Below are 6,694 nucleotides of genomic sequence, written 5' to 3'. Positions count from 1 at the left end.
AATAGGATTTCATATATAACCTAGCTGTGAATGTTAATAAAAGAACGCAACCTATATTTAGCTCAGCACGGTGCCTGGCACCTGGTATGTAATAAATATTTATTGAATGAGTGATGCGTGAATGTCTCTGATGGTTTGTTCCCTTTCTTGCTTCTTTGCCAAGAGAGAAATTAATAAACTCAAGTGGATTTGTGGCTGGTTAGCTAATGCTTGATTATGTTTACTTACTCAGCATTCCTAGGGTGACTGGCCGTGAATTAAGATGATGACTTAGGGGTGTTTACCAAATTGAAAGTGACCTTAGTTAAGTAGAAATTTCAAACACTTAAAATAATGACCCAAAGGATAGTTGTACTAATTGAAATAGGACTTTATTGATAGGGGAGCCACCCTTTCCTTATAATTTAAAAAAAAAAAAAAAAGGTCCTTGCTAGATCTTACATGATTGCCTGGAGAAGGGTTTGGCCCATGAAGGCTATGGGGAAGAATTAATTTCCAGAGTGATGCGGGACCCCTCCTCTCCACCTCCCCCATCCCCCCATCTGGTCCCCAGCAAGTAGAAGTGGAGGGTGTGGCCTGGAGGGGAGAGGGCAGGGGATGTGGTGGGGACATTCCCAGTGGGCTGGGCTTGCTCTCTGTTTCCTTCTGGTGAGATCTGATCGCTCACTGGTTTGCCAAAGCTTATGGGGTGATTTTTTCCTGACTTTCCACCTTTTCTTTTATAGTTCTCTCTCGCTCTTTCTGACTCTTCCAGGGGAGCCCATGTTTCCCTGTTTACCCATTTAGTTTCTAGCTTCCTGGCGGGGAGGAATTTTCCCAAGACTGCAGCCTCTGGATCAAGCTTAGCTGCTTGGCCTTAGGATGGCAAGTGCTCTCACTTAGAAAAGCCTCAGACACATGAAAAATGCCAAAGTTATTGGTGACGCTAGTCAGCTCTGTCTCTTTCTTGGAGCATTGGCATTCTTAGCAAAGCATCTGAATGGTTAACGTCGAGGAACAGTCCTTTGGCCTGAGGTAGCTGTGTGTTTTGTGGTCCTGAGGCCTGCAGACCCCACAGGCTGGCTTTAGCTTTGTCAGGGTAGACCAGATCTCTAAAATGCATTCCTCATTTTGAGACCTGAGTATGTTATTTGCTGAATAGAAAATGACGGGACTAGACAAAGGAGAAGAGAGAACGTAGCCTTTCCCGACTACTTGATCTCAGAGCCTTTATTTTTATTTTTTTAAAGATTTTATTTATTTATTCATGAGAGACACACAGAGAGAGGCAGAGACACAGGCAGAGGGAGAAGTAGGCTTGCAGGGAGCCCGACGTGGGACTCGATCCTGGATCTCCAGGATCAGGCCCTGGGCCGAAGGCGGCTCTAAACCACTGAGCCACCCGGGCTGCCCATGATCTCAGAGCCTTTAAAGGAATTTATCTTCAAGGAACATCTACAGGACTCTTATTTCAGGGATCCTGCTTTGGGCAGTTCTGGAGGAGGCTGTTTGCCCTTGGCGGAGTTGCTTAACATCTCTGGATTTTAGTTTTCTCATCTATATATTAAGGGAGGTGAACTAGAGAATTTCCAGCTCTCCTCCAGGCTTCCAAACTCCTACAGAGATGGGAAGGTTCCAGGGACCACTGCGAGCCACTAGGGGCGGGTGGAAAGGAGCGCCTTCCTATTCCGTCTGACTACACTGTGTGGCCCCACTTGGTCAGGTGGCTGCAGAAACAGAATTGCTCTCCCCGGTGAGCCACTGGTGCAGCTTCAGCAGCAGCTGAACAGCTTAGTGTTTACAGCTGCTTCATAGGCCCACCTCTGCCCCCGAGGTGGCCGGAGTGACTGTCCTCCCATAGCACAGGTGCGGATCAAGCGTGCACGCTGCAGACCCTGGTGCCAGTACCAAGCCACTGGCTGGGGCTGGTCCTGGGCCCGTCCTGGGCCGGCTTCTATTTTTAGCTGTATCTGACGGAGTCACTGCCTTCCCCGCTTAACGATCCCTTGTCAGTGCCAGCATGCCTCCCCACGGCCTCTCGTGATCCGAAAGTCCCCGATGTTATAAGAGGAAAGGGCAGGGTGAGGTGGGGCGAAGTGGATGCGACCGAGGCACTCGGTTTCTGTCCCTCCCAGGGCCTGGATATCCTTTCTAGAAAACAAGGCAGGATGCTCCCTGAGGGCCACCCCACGGCCCACCCCAGATCTGTCAAGACCCATCTGTGCAGGGGGAGGATAGAGGCTAAAGCCTTAAGACCCAATCCTAGGGACAGAGATTCAAGCAACTACACAGTGCCTGGCACAGTGTGAGCAGTCCATACACGTAGCATAGATATTCCTCCCAGATGCATGCACACAGGCCGGGGGGAATAGAGTTCTGCTTGGGAGAGACCTAGAAGGAAATCCCTGTGCCATTATATTAAGTTAAAACTGCTCATGTGTTCAGCTCAGGACCCTAAGTGAGGTTAGCAACCTGGGAGCATGTGACTCAGAACCTCGATCTGCTTCCCGGGCCAGGAATTTAGTGGGTGCTGGTCTAAGGAATGTAAGAATTTCAAGGACTTTGATGTAGGAGCTGCTTTTGACACCCAGTTCACTCCAGACACTGTTTGTGTTGCTTTCAGCAGGGCGGTCTCAGTGGGTATGGGGTTTGGGGCAAGTCCCATGGGAAGCCGATATAAAGGAACAGGAAGGGTGGCCTGGAAGGGAAAAGAAGTCCTAAAATATGTCAGGAAGCCTGGGGCCTAAGGGCCAAATATATCTGTCTATTATCTATCATGTATTTATCATCATCATCATCATCTGTCATCTATCATCTATTTACCATCTATCATCTATTTATCTATCATCGATCTATTATCTATCATCTATTATCTATCATCTATTATCTGTCATCTATCATCTATTATCTATCATCTATTATTTATCATCTATCATCTATCTATCATCTATCCATGAGCCTCGAGCTGTTTGGTACCAGCTAGAATGAACAATTTTTGCCTTTTCCCTTCAGGCCACCCGAGTCCTGCTCAGGAGATGGACCCTTACACAGTGCAGGCCGGAGGAAATCACTCCAGTCCCCCTCTTTCTCAGGGATGCCCATGTTTTCAGGCTGCTTCCACATTATACATTTCGGTAGCATTCATTACCCCAAGGAATCCAAGGGAAGCCTTGAAATTGCATACCATTTTGGGGGGATTGGATCACATTCTCAGCTTCTAACAAACTTCTATATACTGTTGCCCATGGCTAGGCTCATGTGCAGTGGTCATTATGCCCGAAACTTGCATTGTGACTGCCCAAGACCATTGATTTGGGAGGAGAACACTGGGCTCTCTTTCAGCACGGAGGGACAGTGGTGGTGTCGTGTGAGCTTCAGAAGAAGACTTCTCACTGAGTGACTTTGGGCAAGCACTTACACTTCAGGGGGCATGTTTCCTTTTTGATAAAATAGTGATGCCAAGTAATTGCTTCTTCAGGGTTGTTATAAAGATTGAATGTGATTTAATACAGCACAATATCTACCATTTATATTCACCCTGCCAGACATGTGATCCTCCCAGCAACGCAGTGAGTCCTGTGGCATGACCCCATCTTATAAGTGAAGAAAAAGACGCTCTAAGAGGTGCCATTTATCCAAGGTTGTTACGGAGCTGATGGGTGGGTGATGAAGGCAGGATTTGGCAAAAGTTTCACTCCTGAGGGCACGTTCTTAGTTACTGAGCTGTACCACCACATATGCAAATGCTCCAAAATGCTCCTTATTGTTTTTTTACAGGTTCCAAGGAGTAAATTGTCCCCTCCTAGGTGCTAAAGGGTACATGAACTTCAGGCCAGGTCAAACCACTGATGTTATTATGTGATCTATTTACACTTGGGGTTCCTCATCTTTTAAAAGACAATGGTAGGTAACTTTATTTTATTTTAAATATTTTATTTATTTATTCATGAGAGACACACAGAGAGAGGCAGAGACACAGGCAGAGGGAGAAGCAGGCTCCCTGTGGGGAGCCCGATGCGGGACTCCATCCCAGGACCCGGGAATCACGCCCTGAGCCAAAGGCAGACGCTCAACCACTGAGCCACTCAGGCATCCCACTTTTTATTTTTTATTTTATTTATTTATGATAGGCACACAGTGAGAGAGAGAGAGAGGCAGAGACACAGGCAGAGGGAGAAGCAGGCTCCATGCACCGGGAGCCCGACGTGGGATTCGATCCCGGGTCTCCAGGATCGCACCCTGGGCCAAAGGCAGGCGCTAAACCGCTGCGCCACCCAGGGATCCCGGCATCCCACTTTTTAACTGTAATGTCTTATGTCAACCTTTGAGATTGTTTTGTATAATTTTCCTTTTGCAGGCAAGGAAGCTAAAAGGAAAAACAACTTTCCTAACCTCACTGAACGAGTGAGTGGCACAGCCAAGCAACAGTTGACTCGTCGATGCCTGAGGTGACTCCGGTTCCCTGGGTAGCCACTATGTAAGGAGGAGTTCCTTCCAAGACAATCTGGAACATGCTCTATCCATTGAGCAGGCCGCTGGGCATTTCATACTTGCCAAAGCCCCAGATGGTGCCGAACCACTCTAGTGGAAATGTCTCTGTAATCCAGCATGGTGACCCTGCCCCCCGGCCTGCCCTTCAGAGCAACCTTGGACACTGAAATTCTAAAGCAGTGGTGGCCTTTTGTGGTGTCTCAAGAGCAATCCGTACCTCACAGAGGCTCTGGGAGGTTAGGGGGAGGACAGAAGGGAGTTGAGTCCTGTCTCTCCTTCAGCATTCCTAGTGGACAGATTTTCAAGACAAGATGTCATGTGGGAGGTAGGAACTTGGAGCACAAGTGCCTAGGGCAACGTCAGAGTTCCCGCACTGGATGCCATGGAGAGGGGCCCTCTTGGCATCTGGTGTGGAGATCGGAAAGGAGACCATTAATCCTGAGAAAGGTGGGTGAGAAGATTTCTGAGTCTCACACAGTGTTCCTAGTGTCTTTGAAAGGCTCTTAGTGTTTTGGAAGGGCTGGCTGTCAGAGGTACACGGAGGATATGAGTGTGTCATGGTGATATTCCCAGGACAAATGGGGGGAGGCCCGGGGAGCTCCCGGGAAGAAAGCTTACTCTACTATGGGTTTTGCCCACAAACCTGTTCCCATGGCAGGGTCTTCCTAGAGCCCCACTTCCTGGACAGATTGAAGAAGTTACCTCTCCGGGTTTTCCATGGTCCCATTGATACCAAGTTGGGGGAAAGCAGATAGCTGAGGGACCGGTTGACTTTATGATAAATGCTTTTGCCCCCATCACCAGGCTGACTCTCAGTCTGAGCCCTGCTCAACGAGACCCTGAGTGTCCGAGGGGCAGGGGCAGGATCACTAACCTGTCATGGGGTGTAAATAGCCCCTGTTTCATGGAGCATGCTATCTACCTTCCTGGAGAACTTGCTTCAGGCAAACGGCTTTCCACTCCCCAAGCCAGAGAGGATGAAAGGTCAGAAAAATGCCTCTGAGAAAATCCTGGTGTGTGCGTCCTGCTGCGTCATCTGGCCACTCGCCTTCGCCCCTTCTCTCTCAGCCTACAGCTGCCACTCTTCTGTGCAAAAACGGGCCACGCTGGGTTCTCTCCGAGAGAGATTCTTTTGCTGTTGCCCTAGTAACAGAATTATTAAACCAAGTTCCAGCCTCGGGAGTATTTGTGCCTGGTGAGGTAATGTCTGTCGCATGCAGCCTTTCCATTCCCACCCCACCCCCTCGCTTCAGGCCCTCTGTATCTCACACCTAGACTGATGGACTCAGCTCCTCCCTGGCCTCGATGCCTCCTGCCCACCCTGCCCGCTGGGGCAGCTCCCAGCTGAGCAACACCCTTTCTCAGGCCCAGAGACTGTGTTGGTGAAGTGCCCCATCGGCCTGGCATTCAGAGCACCCCCCCACCCCCGCCCCAACATCGTGGCCTCTACCACCTTCCTGAAGCCTACAGTGCTCCCTGCACTTCAGCAGAGCCCCTGTGCCTGCAGGCCAGCGACAGGGAGTAGATTCTAGAGAAACAAGATCAGAGAATCCACAGGACTTAGGTAGTGCCTGGTTGGCTGAGAGGCAATAAATACAGCGGAAGGTTTCAGCATCTAGGCTTTGGAATGAGACTGTATAGAATTTGAGCTCTCTCACTAAATAGCTGTATGACCTTGGGCAAAATTTTTTTTTTAAGATTTATTTATTTATTTGAGAGAGAGACAGTGCATGAGCAGGGGGAGGAGCAGAGGGAGCTGGAGAGGGAGAAGAAGCCCACTCCCTAGCAGAGCCGGGAGCCAGGCAGGGCTGGATCTCAAGGCCCTGAGATAGTGACCCGAGCCAGAGTCGGAGGCTTAACCCACTGTACCCCGCGGGGTGCCCCTGGTGCAGGTGTCTTCACCCAAATCTCAATTTCTTCAAATGCAAAATAATGACAATAATGGTAGCTTCCTCCTAAGGGTTTCTCTGCCCAATTAAAGGTCTTCTAGGTGCTTAGCTTCGTATCTGCGCACATGGAATCGGGCCGGCAGCGTTAGCTGTGCTGGTGAAGGTGGCTGGGAGAGGCGGAAGGGTGGCCCCGTGAGAAATGGAGCCAAGAGTGGCACTTGATTTGGGCAAGTGGGTGGAAATTGCACAGATAAAGAATCCAGGTGCAGAAGAATCTGCTTGTGACAACGGATGATGTTTTCATTTTGGAGCTTATGGAGTTTGAGTGTCACAGC

This window comes from Nyctereutes procyonoides, unplaced genomic scaffold (genome assembly GCF_905146905.1).
Source record: "Nyctereutes procyonoides isolate TBG_1078 unplaced genomic scaffold, NYPRO_anot_genome, whole genome shotgun sequence".
Taxonomy (NCBI): domain Eukaryota; kingdom Metazoa; phylum Chordata; class Mammalia; order Carnivora; family Canidae; genus Nyctereutes; species Nyctereutes procyonoides.
Note: the sequence above shows the minus strand (reverse complement) of the source record.